Consider the following 15,902-nt stretch of genomic DNA (forward strand, 5'->3'; position numbering starts at 1 on the left):
AGTTGATAAACTACATCAAAAACTTGAATGTTATTTGTTTTATAAGAGATCAAATATCTGAAAGAAATATTAAATAAATAAATAAATAAAAATAGAATAATACATATTTGACTTCCTGATGGGTAAAAATACTCTACAGGTCTTGTTTACTTGTTTTAGGTAGGTATTATTACTATTTCATTTCTTATAGGCAGTAACAAGGTATGGCTATGTGTATTAATTTCAGACAATGTGGGGTAATATTGGGGCTCTGCCACTGTAAACTGTGTGTCCTCTGGCAATTTGCCTACCTTCTCAGGATAAATTTACTTGTCTCTAACTGAGCCAAATAAGACTGCATACTGTAAAGAGGTTCTGATGACTAAATAATATAATGTATTCAATTGTGTTCTTTCTATTGATATTACAATACTAGTTCCTCAGAGAGGTAGAGAAATCATTTCAAAGGTCATACATAAAAAAACATTTAGCAGAATGCCAGAAACGGTTATTAAAATAAACATTGTTTTTCTATTATTACTACTATGATAATATTATTTTGGTGTTTACATTTAATTTAACATTTTAAAATTGAAATAAAATGAGATAAAAGCTTTACAGAAATGTAATATATCCTTTGAGATGGAAAATCCTACATAAAGCTTACCATAACAAATTATAAAATTTCAGAAACAATTTATTTCAATATATAAAATGTAGTAGCTTTCCATTAAGTAGTTAGTATTTACTAAAGAATAAATCAACACATCATTAATAGCTTTGATAGTTATAATCACCTCTGAACATCTGTGTAGTTAATATATGGCAGATTTCTTGATAAGTTTACTAAAAGGAAGCAGAAAGATTAAAATATTATCAGTAAGTTTTTTGTTAGGTTCCTTGGAAAAGGCCAGGTAATTCACATACACATTAGTCTAAAGTTCTTTTTCTTTTCAAATAATTAAATAAACCATTTCTTCAGGCAGAACCTAAATGTCAGTGGAATAATTAAGTAGTAAATATTCTTTAAATATTGCTTACAGTGCTATTTTTTCACATAACAAGTTTGCAAAGTACTTTACAGAAAACTTCAAATACACTTTAATGTAGTTAAGAGAAGAGCTACAGTTTGCTAACTTACCTACTTTACTTATAAATATATCTATTATAATTTGCAATTGCTGGCATATTGGGAGAAGTAGAAATTTCATTTTTTTTAAATAAAATTTGTACATCTTGAGCGATGGATTCACATTGTTTTCTCATCAGTAAAATTTTATTTTATTATACACTGTCTAAAACAAAATATTTGGTCCTAAAATCTTGCAATTTTGAAGATACTTTTCACAAAATATATTAATTTCTTTTGACAGATTCATCTTTAATATTCTGGATAAGTATTGGACAGAAGTATTAGGATCATTTACTCTGTGATGTTTTGCTACTTCAAATTTGGTAAGACACCACATTTTTTAGCACTAAAAACTTCATCAGATGAATAATAATTTTGAATAGGATGAAAAATTAATATAATACTTATTTCAAAAACTAGCGAATTCTACAAACTTGAAGTTTAAACTGTCTTATATATTTAAGGCTGTGTGTAAGCCCATCTGCTCATACAAGGCACAAGCACACAGAAATATTCACATACAGTATGTTCTAAATAACAAAATATAATTGTCTCTAGCTTTAGCATGTTAAAATGTCTACCTTTATATTAACCATTTATTAATGAAGCGGCTAACCTATTGTTTTGAGCAGTAATGTTTAGCTCCCTGTGCTCAAACCTTCCACTATATAGGATACATGGGAGGTATTTTTTATGTTTTTTTCAATGCATATAATCTTTTCAATGCTTTTCTTCATAACTCTACTGCCATCATCTCAACAGCTTGGAAATCAATTTACACAAGAGAACACAAAAAAAGTGAAACAAACAGTTTATTGCTTTGCTCTTCAGTAGACTTGGATGATATACATACAAGATGCACACATGTCCATAAGCTGTGCGCAACCTAGGACATTATCACTGTGCTAAAATGAAAATAGAGATTTCATATTAGACTCACATGAATCAGAGACCTTGTCTAGGATTCAGCCTTATTCATGATTGTAAGGATATAAGGCATCAAGGGGACACAGTCAAAACAAGGAAAGGTTTGGGAAATTCGGCCAGCTCCCCAAACCCTTTTTTTATTCATATCAGACACAGAAGAGATTAATTCTCTAAATGAGGCTTGTGGATAACATTCTGTATTTAAGTTTTGAGACGTCTCTTTTTTATAGCGTGGTGTGCCTTATAAACCCATAGATTTTAGGTTTGTTTGCTATATGCTAAACTGGGATCATTCTGCTAAGAGCAGTCCATGGATAGTACTCTCCTTCCAGCAAATGTCATTAATCTGTTTGCTGAAAGATTTGTTATCGTTACATTTACGAAGAGATTAGAGGACATCTATTGCTTACGATTTTTTTTTCTGCAGAAAAATTCTCCTATAATCTGGAGAGAAATCAATCACAGTTTAATTCCTTTCTTCTAGTCTCAATAAATAAAATTGTAATTTATGAGTGAGGGCACAGCTTAGACTTAGCGCTTACCCTGTTGACTAACATACCTTCTGTCTGGAAATTGTATGGAAGGATCATATTCAATAACACATCCTCTTTAAACCAGACTGTGTCCCGGGAGAAATTCATAAACTTAAAAATGTCGGCCTCATGGACTTATGTTTTGTCACATTACTATCTTGGTGGCATCAACTAGGTAACATGATGCCACTTAAAACAGAATAATAGTGCTGAGGTAACTCTTCCTGGAGCATATGACTCACTGGGATTTCAGAAATATTTAGAAATTGATGGGAATGAAATGATTCTGAGTATCATTAAGAGTTCTCACCGACAGTTTAAAATTATGTACATTTTGGAAACAGCTTGGCATTTTTAACAAAACTGTATCTCAAAATAAATTTAAAATGTCAAGCTATCAACAGAATAAATAGGCAACCTCCAGAATGAAAGAAAATATTTGAAAATTATGAATCTGACAAAGGTCTAATATCCAGTACCTGTAGAGAATTTAAACAAATTTACAAAAAGAAAAACAAGCAGTTCCATTAAAGAGTGGGCAAAGAACAAAAACAAACACTTCTCAAAAGAAGACATACCTGAAGCTAACAATCATGAATCAAAGCTCGATTATCACTGATCATTAGAGAAGTGCAAGTCAATAACACAATGAGATACCATCTCACCCTAGTCAGGATGGCTATGATAAGAAAAGTTAAAAAATAACAGATGCTGGTGAGGTTGTGCAGAAAAAGGAACACTTATAAGTTGGTGGGAGTGTAAATGAGTGGAAAGCAGTATGGCATTTCCTCAGACAGCTAAAAGTAGAACTGCCATTTGAATCAGCAATCCCACTACTGGGTATATACCCAGTGAGACATTAATCATTCTGTTACAAACACACATGTATATAAATGTTCAATGCAGCACTAATCACAATAGCACAGACACAGAACCAACCTAAATGCCCATCAATGGCATTGAGTAAAGAAAATGTGGTACATATACAACATGGAATACTATGCAGCTGCATAAAAGAAAGAGATAATTTTGTGTATGTGTGTGTGTAAACATGGACAGAGCTAGAGGCTATTATCCTTAGCAAACTAATACAGGAACAGAAAGCCAAATACCACATGTTCTTACTTGTAAGTGGGAGCCAAATAATAAGAAATAGGGAACACAAAAAAAATGAAAAATGACAGACACTGGGATCTACTTGAATGGGAAGGGTGGGAGGATGCAAGGAGCAGAAAAGATAACTATGGAGTATTGGACTTAATAACCAGATGATGAAATAATACATACAACAAACCAAACCACACCTTCAAGTGGATCCCCAAACCTAAAATAAAAGTCAAAAAAAAGGTCTCAAAGCAACAATTTCCTCATTACTACTTCAGTTGCTGTTTTCTTCTTGTAGCTATTATTTTTGAAATTCTCTGTTTGTTTTTTTGTTTTGTTTTGTTTTGTTTTGCTTTTGACTCTGGTTGCCCAGGCTGAAATGCATTGGCACAATCATGGCTCACTGCAGCCTTGACCTCCCAAGCTCGGGTGATTCTTCCATCTCAGCTTCCCAAGTAACTGAAATTATAGACAAGGGCTACCATACCTGGCTAATTTTGTATTTTAATAAAGATGAGATTTCACTATGCTTCCCATGTTGGTCTTGAACTCCTGGACTCAAGCAAGCCACTCTCCTGTGCCACCCAGTGTGCTGGGATTTACAGGTGTGAGCCACCACACTTGGCCTGAAATTCTTTGTAGACACAGAATTCAGTAACTTGCCCTTATCTACTTTATCACATCTCCTTGATGGTGTTGCTGTAGTGTGTGAATATGCTATACTAAGTCTAACTAATCTTCCATTCAACTGGTATGTTAATAACATTAGTCACTGATAATAATTATGTTGCCCTTTCTCTAGCAGTGAAATCTGAATAATTAAACATGAATTCTTCTGAAATTTGAAAATCTTCTCATGGGGTTCCCCTATAATTTCTATAAGACAAAAAATAAAATAAATCTTTGCATTATACAGCCAGACGATACACAGTATTCAAAGTTTATATTTAAGTATTTACATAGTGCTGATTATTTTAGTCTGTGATTAATCCCATTCAAGCAAAAGAATAGACAGATATCAGTACAGAATTGAAGTTTCTTTCTCCAGTCTTCATTCAACAACAGTTTGTTAGTGATAACTGACTTTTATAGATGTTAACTTTGAATATTTTGCTCTTCCTCTTGAAGATAATTTAAAAAGATTGTATACACATTAATATGCTTATATACATGCATAAGTGTGTGTATATTCTTCTACATGGTGTGTGTGTGTCTCCTTTCAAAAATATCCAAATTTAGGTCAGGTGCAATGGCTCATGTCTGTAATCCCAGCACTTTGGAAGGCCGAGGCGGGTGGATCACCTTGGTTCAGGAGTTTGAGACCAGCCTGGCCAACATCGTGAAATCACATCTCTACTGAAAATACAAAAGTTAGTTGGGCATGGTGGTTGGTTCCTGTAATCACAGCTGCTCAGGAGGCTGAGGCAGGAGAAGTGCTTGAACCCAGGAGGCAGAGGTTGCAGTAAGCCAAGATCACAACATTGCACTTCAGCCTGGGCAACAAGAACGAAATTCTGCCTCAAAGAAAAAAACAATCCAAACATGATCACAACTTCTTGTCTTAGTTTTTTCTGCTGTAATACCGCCATAGCAAAATACCACACACTGGGTAATTTATAAGGAGCAAAAAATTATTTCTTAGAGTTCTGAAGGATCCTAAGTTCAAGAGCTTGCTGCCTTCCTCTGGCAAGGATCTTCATACCATGTTATTCGATGGTATAATAGCAGAAGAAGAGATGCCTAAGATAGAAAAAGCAAATCAGGCTGAACTCATTCTTTTATTAGGAGCCCAGTCCCTCTATAACTAACTCACTCCAGAAATAATGGCATTAATCTACTCATGAGGGAGATACTTCATGACCTAGCCATCTCAAAAAGCCTCAACTCCCAAGGCCATTACATTGGCAATAAAATTGCATCCTGAGTTTTGAAGAAAACAGTTAAACCATAGCAACCTCAAAAATGAAATTCATAATTAACTAACTGTAACATGATAAATATTTGCAATAAAATTCTCCAGATACATGAAGTGTAATATCAACGTATTTAATAAATAGAGTAAATCTACTGACTACATTGGTTAATATTAATTAACCTGTATAAATGCAAGATTAGTGTGATAAACTATAATTTTATCTATTAAAACATTTGACAAGAATAGGGCTATGTTGAGAACTCTTCAACTTTAATCCACATTCTTTTTTTATGAGATTTGAACCCTAATTTATGTCTTCCCTAAAGTTGAAAGATTTTCTTTTGGAAGTTTTCAACATGTCTTAAGTGAGATTTTTTTAGTAGGCCTGCTTCTGAAATACAAGCACATGGAGTTAGTAGCCATATAAGTTTTCAACTCTTTTTACTGTGTATCTATATATATTTCAACAATAATATCTCAGTCAAAATGAGCTGACAAATAAAAACGATCATCCTTCTAGACAGCACAGAATCTAGGAGAAAAATATTCATAAAATAGACAACAACAATATAACTTGTGTGACAAATGAGATAGATCTACTAGAGGAGAGATATGGCAATAAGAGTAATAAAATGACCAAACATTTAATGAGATTTAAGTAAATATCACAAATTACTTCCTGGAACTAAATATCAAGTTTCCCAATATATTCTGAATGAATAAATAAATAAAACAATCATTTTTTGTCCTGATTAGTAGACTTGAACTTGACTGGCAGGGAAATATCCTAAAGCATAGATTAAAATAAAATAAAACAAGAATTAATTATGGAAATTATAAGAGATTTGATAAATATATTCAGCTCACTTGACATAGGAATAATTGACGCTTCAGATACAGAAAAATATAATTAGTGAAGAACAATAATTAAGAACATAATAAAAGATTTCCCTGAGCTGAAAGAAGACATGAGCATACACATTAAAGGATAATTGGGCCAGTAATTTATTTAAAAATTTAAATGAAAAACAACAATTTAGGTATTAGTAGAAAAAATGCCCACTTGCTAAGATAAAACGACAAATTAACTTCAAAAGATAACAAATCAGACTTTCATTGCAATGTTCAACTGCTGTATTGAAGTTGTGAGAAAAGGGTATAAATTATCAGAAAAAAACCAGACAGTTATCAAGAATCCTGTGGCCATCCAAAATAGCATTCTTCTGTCAATTAGAAAGCAAAGCATTTAAAAATAGATGATAACTAAAATTATATTACCTGCATACATCTTTTGACAAGTGTGTTTGAGGAAAGCCTGTATTCAAATAAGAAACGAGGCAGAACAAGATAACGACACATAATTATGAGATTATAATTAGCTATATAATGCATCAAGTCAATGTGAAATATGAATTAGGCTTTTTTTGAAAATTCAGGAGCATGGACAGACTAAGGAATGGATCTCTTTAAGCTGTATAATGTGATGTTAATCTAGCATTTCTTCAATGGAAGGCATATATACAAGATCAAATATTAATCAATTTGATACAATTTTTTTAAAGTTTATCATGACCTTATAAGTTGATGAAAATTACAAATGGTTGATGAATAGTCTTAAAAATTATGTTTTACTCTATTTTTAAGATAAAGTTATCTTTTTAACTTTCTTAAAACAAAAGTTCAAGAAAATGCGAGCGTAATTTTCTTAGGAATTAATCAGGTGAGAAAGGAAGTAAGAGAACAAAGGACAAGAAATAAAAACTGAGAAAAATAAGAAGAATTTTAATTTACTGAAAGGAAGTAGTATTTAACTTTTTGTTGTCTAGAATGAAATTCTGAAAATTTCTAAAAAGAGAATGGTTACTTGTGAATGACACCTACACAAGTAACCATAATTTTGTCAGAAGGAAACAAATGAAACATTTTATGTGTAATTTCCATTAACTACAATAATTGGGACTAATGAAAGAAAACTCTTGGATTTTCTCATGGTAGACTTTGATCTAATTACTGAGATTTCTGTAATAATTTGGAACAAATTATTGAGCGCAGTGGCTCAAGCCTGTAATCCCAGCACTTTGGGAGGCCGATGCCTGTGGATCATGAGGTCAAGATATCGAGACCTTCCTGGTCAACATGGTGAAACCCCGTTTATACTAAAGATACAAAAAATTAGCTGGGCATGGTGGCTCGTGCCTATAATCCTAGCTACTCAGGAGGCTGAGGCAGGAGAATTGTCTGAACCCAGGAGGCAGAGGTTGTGGTGAGCCGAGATGGCGCCATTGCACTCCAGCCTGGGTAACAACAGCGAAACTTCGTCTCAAAAAAAAAAAAAAAAGCTTAGTAAAAACAACAAAGGTAAGTATAATTTTGACTGTGCATAATTTTAAAAATAACTGATTCAAAACTAACATATTTTTGACTATTAATCTCAATGAAAATTACTTAATAAATAATAACTAAAATTCTAAATCAGGAGGAGCAATGCATAAACACTTTTCAAATAGGACAACAGAAGTCAAACTATCCCTATTTGTGGATGACATGATTCTATATTTAGAAATCCCCATTGTCTCAGCCCAAAAGCTTCTGAAACTGATAAGCAACTTCAGCAAAGCCTCAGGTTACAAAATCAATGTGCAAAAATTGCTAGATTTCCTGTATACCAGCAACAGTCAAGCCAAGAGCCAAATCACAAATCAACTCTCATTCACAATAGCCACAAAAAGAATAAAATACCTGGGAATACAGCTAACAAGGGAGGTGAAAGATCTCTATGATGAGAACTACAAGCCATTGCTCAAAGGAATTAGAGATAACACAACAAATGGAAAAAATTCCATTCTCATGAATAGGAAGAATCAGTATTGTTAAAATGACCATACTGCCCAAAGCAACTTAAAGATTCAGTTATTCCTATAAATATCACCGACATTATTCACCTTTCAAATGAGAAGTGGTAAACTTTGGGGTTATGGAGAATATCAGTTCTACAGAAGTCTTTAACTTGGCCCAAGACTTTTAATTAACTAATTTAAAAAACAAACTAGTTTTGGCTATATAAAACAAAATTATATAATGTTCTTGAAAAAGTGATGTATCTACCAACATTACGTATGAATTTCTACTGAAAGGCAAAAATAAATAATCAATAGAACCTGAGCAATGACTATGTTTTTTAAACAATAAAGTTGAAAAGATTTACTTCATTCCTATTTTTCTAAAATATAAACATTTGACAGTGTCCAAAAATCATAAACGTTCCTATACACCAGTAATAGGCAGCCAAATCATGAGTGAACTCTCATTCACAATTGCTACAAAGAGAAAAAAATACCTAGGAATACAACTTACAAGATATATGAATGAAGTCTTCAAGAAGGTCTACAAACCACTGCTCAAGGAAATAAGAGAGGACACAAACAAATGAAAAAAAAAATCATGCTTATGAATAGGAAAAATCAATATCTTAAAAATGGCCATATTGCCCAAAATAATTTATATATTTAATGCTCTTCCCATCAAGCTACCATTGACTTTCTTCACAGAATTAGGAAAAACTACTTTAAATTTCATATGAAACTGGAAAACAGCCCATAAAGCCAAAACAACTCTAGGCAAAAAGAACAATGCTGAAGGTATCATACTACCTGACTTCAAACTACACTACAAGGCTACAGTAACCAAAACAGCATGGTACTGGTACCACAATAGTTATATAGACCAACAGAACAGAACAGAGACCTCAGAGGCAACGCCACACATCTCCAACCATCTGATCTTTGACCAATCTGACAAAAACAAGCAATGGGGAAAAGATTCCCTATTTAATATATAGTGCTGGGAAATCTGGCTATCCATATGCAGAAAACAGAAACTGGACCCCTTCCTTACACATTATGCAAAAATTAACTCAAGATGTAAAACCTAAAATCATGAAAACCCTAGAAGAAAACCTAGGCAATACCATTCTGGACATAGACATGGGCAAAGACTTTTTGACTAAAACACCAAAAGCAATGGCAACAAGAGCCAAAATTGATAAATGGGATCTAATTAAGCTAAAGAGCTTCTGCATAGCAAAAGAAAGTATCATCAGAATGATCAGGCAATCTACAGAATGGGAGAAAATTTTTGCAATCTATACATCTGATAAAGTACTAATATCCAGAATCTACAAGGATCTCTAACAAATTTACAAGATAAAAACCAATAATCCCATCAAAAGTGGGCAAAGGATATGAACAGACACATCTCAAAAGAAGACATTTATATGGCCAAGAATCACATGAAACAAAGCTCATTATCACTGGTCATTATAGAAATGCAAATCAAAACCACAATGAGATTCCATCTCATGCCAGTTAGAATGGTGATCACTGAAAAGTTAGGAAACAATAGATGCTGGAGAGGATGTGGAGAAATAGGAACACTTTTACACTGTTTGTGGGAGTGTAAGTTACTTCATCCATTATGGAAGACAGTGTGGTGATTCCTCAAGAATCTAGAACTAGAAATACCATTTGACCCAGCAATCTCATTACTGGGTATATACCCAAAAGATTATAAATTATTCTACTATAAAGACATATGCACATGTATGTTTTTTGCTGCACTATTTACAATAGCAAAGACTGGGAACCAACTCAAACGTCCATCAATCATAGACTGGATAAAGAAAATGTAGCACATATATACCATGGATTTCTATATAGCCATGAAAACGAATGAGTTCATTCCTTTTCAGGGACATAGACGAAGCTGGAAACCATCAACCTCAGCAAACGAACACAGGAACAGAAAACAAAACATCAGGTGTTCTCACTCATAAGTGGGAGATGAATGATGAAAACACATGGATACAGGGAGGGAACATCACCTACCTGGGCCTGTTAGGGAGTCGGGGCAATGAGAGGGATAACATTAGGAAAAATACCTAATGCATATGGGACTTAAAACCTAGATGATGGATTTATTGGTGCAGCAAACCACCATGACACATGTGTACCTATGTAACAAACCCACGGCTTCTGCACTTGTATCCCAGAACTTAAAAGAAAAATAGAATATCAAGCAGTGCATATTATCACAATTACATCATTTTTAAACACTAAAGTACAATCTATTCACTTCATTCCTATTTTTTTAATTTAAAAATTTGACAATTTATCAATGAAGTATTTTAAATTTTAAAATGTAAAAGAAAACATAGTTTTTGAAAAAGAATTTTATGTGTTTATATAAATACACAATGCTTTTCAAAAAATTCAAATTAAGTGCCTTCATTATACAGTCAAGAGTAAGTACTATGACAGATATATTTAAAAGATAATGAACTGAGACAAGAATTAAGAGTTCAAAATAACCTGTTTCAATAAACATAATGTATGCTTCTATGAACAGAAATTCAGTTAAAAAATTTTATCCAAGTATGTTCAGGTTGCAAGTCTATGAAAGACTACACATTTAATACACTATTAATAATATGCATTATGTAGTTAAGAGATATATCAAATTGAAATCCAAAACTATCCAGAAAATTGAAAATATGGCCAAACATTTCAAACATTTGCAATGTGAGTTTCCTAGTAATAATAATAAAGTAAATCTTTTATCATTTTTTTACTAGTTGTGAGAACACAGATATAAATATTACTATTCAATTAGGCAAAGGCATTAATGTTGTTATTACTTACGGTGCCTCCGATAAACCACAGTATTAGGAAATGACAGATTTTTTAAAATGTTTCTAAGAAAAGTCTTATACATGTGTTGTGATATGGACAATCTTTCCCATTTGACAGTTTTATTATGAGCAAATGAAAGCACATAGCGGTCTAGAAAAGGCAAGCAAAGTTTTAATACAAAAGGCAATAATATGAGCCAGAAGAAAACCCAAAAATACACACACATACACATACACATACACATACACACACACATAAACGCATACACAGAGAGCTTTTATTCATAAATCCTGAGAGAGGCAGGAAAGCAGTATACCTGGACAAGTAGTCACCACCAGCAAGACACATCTGTGTCTCCTTTTAATAGAATATGATCAGAATGCCTGTAAAAATATCATAACACTTGTCTTCCAATATCTGAGATAGTTTATAAATAGTAATATATATGTATACATATGGTATATGAAATATGTGTGTAAACATATGCATCTTTACACACACATTTATATGGAGAGGTATTATCAGAGCCAATTATATTTGTTATCTATAGCTGATTATATTTATCGCTTTGTAATCTACACTGGATCTTACCCATTTTCAATCACTTAAAAACATAGCATCACAGTACTGGGTAAATAATTGAGGAATTATTGCTGGATCTTGATAGCTTTTCCAAATATCATGATTTAACTACATTTTATTTTTGCTGCAAATAAACTCTATGCTCTTCCAATTCCTTTTAGGGTTTACAGCTTCCATTCCCTATAATCTGAAATTGTGGAATTGATTTTGTGTTAGATCATCTCTTAGTGAGTAGTCTTTTAGAGCACATTTGTAGAGTATGACAGCAAAAAGTAAATAGAGTAAGGATTATTGAAATAATAGTTCAAGTATCCTCTTACATTGAGGGTTAAAAATAAAAAAAATAAGGTATTATAAAACAAAAATTCAATATATGTAATATCAAAAAGAGTACCAAAACAACCCAAAGAACACAATCAAAATAAAATTTCGCTCATAACTCAGATTCAGTTGTATTTAATTAATTCTCATCTGATGGTTCTGGGGTAGCAGGCTACAACTCAAAATCATCTGCTTGTTTCGTTGCTTCTAGATTATTAGTCTGCTAATCAAGAACTCATCTGCTTTTGTACTTAGAGAGCGCTTGGAAATTCTTAGTCTCAGAATCCTTGGCATAGTCCTCCATTTTAAAGTTCTAAGGCTGCTAAAAAAAAAATTTCTAAGGGTGTAATTGTTAGACATTTCTTTCAGAGGAATTAAAAATAGGCTTCTAGTGCATTGCAGAGCCCAGGCAAAATTAAGGGCAAGCCAAAACAGCTGCTGATGAAATAAAGCACAAATTGTGTTCTGTTATTACAGTAACTGACAGTAACAGAGTGTCATAGAGAGGGATCCTTATTTAGAGTATATATATGAATGTTCCTATGATTCATATTAAAGATGAGGATTTTAATGTAAGACTATGGCAATAGTGTGATTGAGTCCCTCAAAATGCATGTGTTGGAAACTTAATTCCCCAATATAATACTATTTGAAGGTGGGGTCATTGGGAAGTGCTTAAGTGTTGAGGACCACTCCCCCCCAATGTATGTATGTACTTATTTTTTTAATGATGATTATAAAAAGGCTTGAGGCTTCGAGTTTGATCTCTAACTTTATCTAGCCCTCTCTGCCCTGCCAGCATGGGAAGACATTGCCAGAAAGCTCTTGCCAAATGCTGGTTCCATATTCTTGCACTTCCAAGCCTCTAGAATTGTGAGCCAATAAATTTAGGTACATTGTAAACCACCTTTTCTGTAGTATTCTATTCTAACAGCACAAAACAGAAAAAGACAGAAAGTGGGTACTCTGAAGTGGAGTGGTTGCTATGACAAACACCTAAAAATGTGGAAATAACTTTGAACTGAGTAATGGTTAGTGGTAGAAAAAAAATGGAGGAACAGGCTAGAAAAAGGCTAGATTGCCATAAATGGAGCATTGAGGGAAATTCTGGGGGAAAGCTCAGAGGAGAAGACCTGTAGAGAAAGTCTGAAACTTCCTAGAGATTATTTAGATGTTCATCGTCAGAATGTTGGTAAGGGCCAGTCTGATGAGGTCTAACAAAAGGTATTCAAAACCGGAGGAAAAAAAAAAAAAGTCATCCTTTGGTCTATATCTCTGTTTTGGTACCAGTACCATGCTGTTTTGATTACTGTAGCCTTGTAGTATAGTTTGAATTCCGGTAGTGTGATGCCCCCGGCTGTGTTCTTTTTGCTTAGAATTGACTTGGCTATGCGGGCTCTCTTTTGGTTCCATATGAAGTTCATGGTGGTTTTTTCCAGTTCTGTGAAGAAAGTCAGTGGTAGCTTGATGGGTATAGCATTGATTCTGTAAATTACTTTGGGCAGTATAGCCATTTTCACGATATTAATTCTTCCTAACCATGAACATGGAATGTTTCTCCATCTGTTTGTGTCCTCTCTGATTTCGTTGAGCAATGGCAACACAACATATCTACAACTATACAATCTTTGATAAACCTGACAAAAACAAGCAAGGGGGAAAGGATTCCCTGTTTAATAAATGGTGTTGGGAAAACTGGCTAGCCATGTGCAGAAAGCAGAAACTGGACCCCTTCCTGACACCTTACACTGAAATTAACTCCAGATGGATTAAAGATTTAAACATAAGACCTGGCACCATAAAAACCCTAGAAGGAAATCTAGGCAAAACTATCCAGGACATAGGAGTAGGCAAGGACTTTATGAACAAAACACCAAAAGCATTGGCAACAAAAGCCAAAATAGACAAATGGGACCTAATGAAACTCCACAGCTTCTGCACGGCAAAAGAAACAGTCACTAGAGTGGATCGGCAACCAACAGAATGGGAAAAATTTTTTGCAGTTTACCCATCTGACAAAGGGCTGATATCCAGAATTTACAAAGAACTCAAACGGATTTACAGGAAAAAAACAAACAAGCCCATTCAAAAGTGGGCAAAGGATATGAACAGACACTTTACGAAAGAAGACATATATGAGGCCAACAATCATATGAAAAAATGCTCATCGTCACTGGTCATCAGAGAGATGCAAATCAAAACCACATTGAGATACCATCTCATGCCAGTTAGAATGGCGATCATTAAAAAATCTGGAGACAACAGATGCTGGAGAGGAAGTGGAGAAAAAGGAACACTTTTACACTGTTGGTGGGAGTGTAAATTAGTTCAACCATTGTGGAAGACAGTGTGGCGATTCCTCAAGGCCTTAGAAATAGAAATTCCATTTGACCCAGCAATCCCATTACTGGGTATATATCCAAAAGACTATAAATCGTTCTACTGTAAGGACACATGTACACGAATGTTCATTGCAGCACTGTTTACAATAGCAAAGACCTGGAATCAACCCAAATGCCCATTGATAATAGACTGGATTGGAAAAATGTGGCACATATACACCATGGAATATTATGCAGCAATCAGAAATGATGAGTTTGTGTCGTTTGTAGGGACATGGATGAATCTGGAGAACGTCATCCTCAGCAAACTGACACAAGAACAGAAAATGAAACACCGCATATTCTCACTCATAGGCGGGTGATGAAAAATGAGAACACATGGACACAGAAAGGGGAGTACTAAACACTGGGGTCTATTGGGGGGAAAAGGGGAGGGCCAGTGGGAGGGGGAAGTGGGGAGGGATAGCCTGGGGAGAAATGCCAAATGTGGGTGAAGGGGAGAAGGAAAGAAAAGCACACTGCCATGTGTGTTCCTACGCAACTGTCTTACATGTTCTGCTCATGTACCCCAAAACCTAAAATCCAATAAAAAATTTAAAAAAAAAATGTCATCCTTGTTACAAATGGCACAAAACTTGTGTGGATTGTGGACTAGGACTTCATGGAAGGTGGAACTTTGGAGTGATTAACCAGGATATCTGGGAAAATAAATATCTAAGTAGCAAAATATTCAGATTGTGTCTTGGCTTCTTTTAACTGGATACAGTAAAATTCAAGAATAGAGAAATTCTTTGAAGATGGGGACTTTCTAACTAAAAAGGAAACAGAGCTTAGGGTTTGAAAGATTTTTACCCCGGGGGTATGGCAGAGAATAAAAGAGCATTTTTAAGAAAAAAAACCAAGTTTGATAGAAAGATTATTATAGATGGAGCAAAGCCAGGGGCTATTTATCAGGGCAATGGAAAAATGATCTCATCTTGAAGGCAGTTTGGAGATTACTGGTGCCATCCCTCCCATTACAGGTGCAGAGTGCCAAGGCCTACAGCATGAAGATATGTCAAAAGAGAGGCCTCGAGTAGTCTAAGTATGTTGGTTCACTGCCTAGGGCTACTTCAAGTTTCTGCTCCCTGTATTCCTGGCAGAACTCTCGATCACCTCAGGTGTGTCTCAGAGAGCCCAGATGCAGCTTGGGCCACAGACTTGGAAGTTCCAAGTCCCAAATTTTGGCAACATTCATGTGGTGTTAAGTTTATAAATTCAAAAATCCAGGAGCTATGGGTTCTTCCATCTAGATTTCAAAGGATTTCACAATAGCCTGAGGCTATGCAGAGAATTGTCAGTGTAGGGGGAGTCACTACACACAGTCCCAACTATGCCTAA

The sequence above is a fragment of the Callithrix jacchus genome, chromosome 2 (genome assembly GCF_049354715.1).
Source record: "Callithrix jacchus isolate 240 chromosome 2, calJac240_pri, whole genome shotgun sequence".
NCBI lineage: Eukaryota > Metazoa > Chordata > Mammalia > Primates > Cebidae > Callithrix > Callithrix jacchus.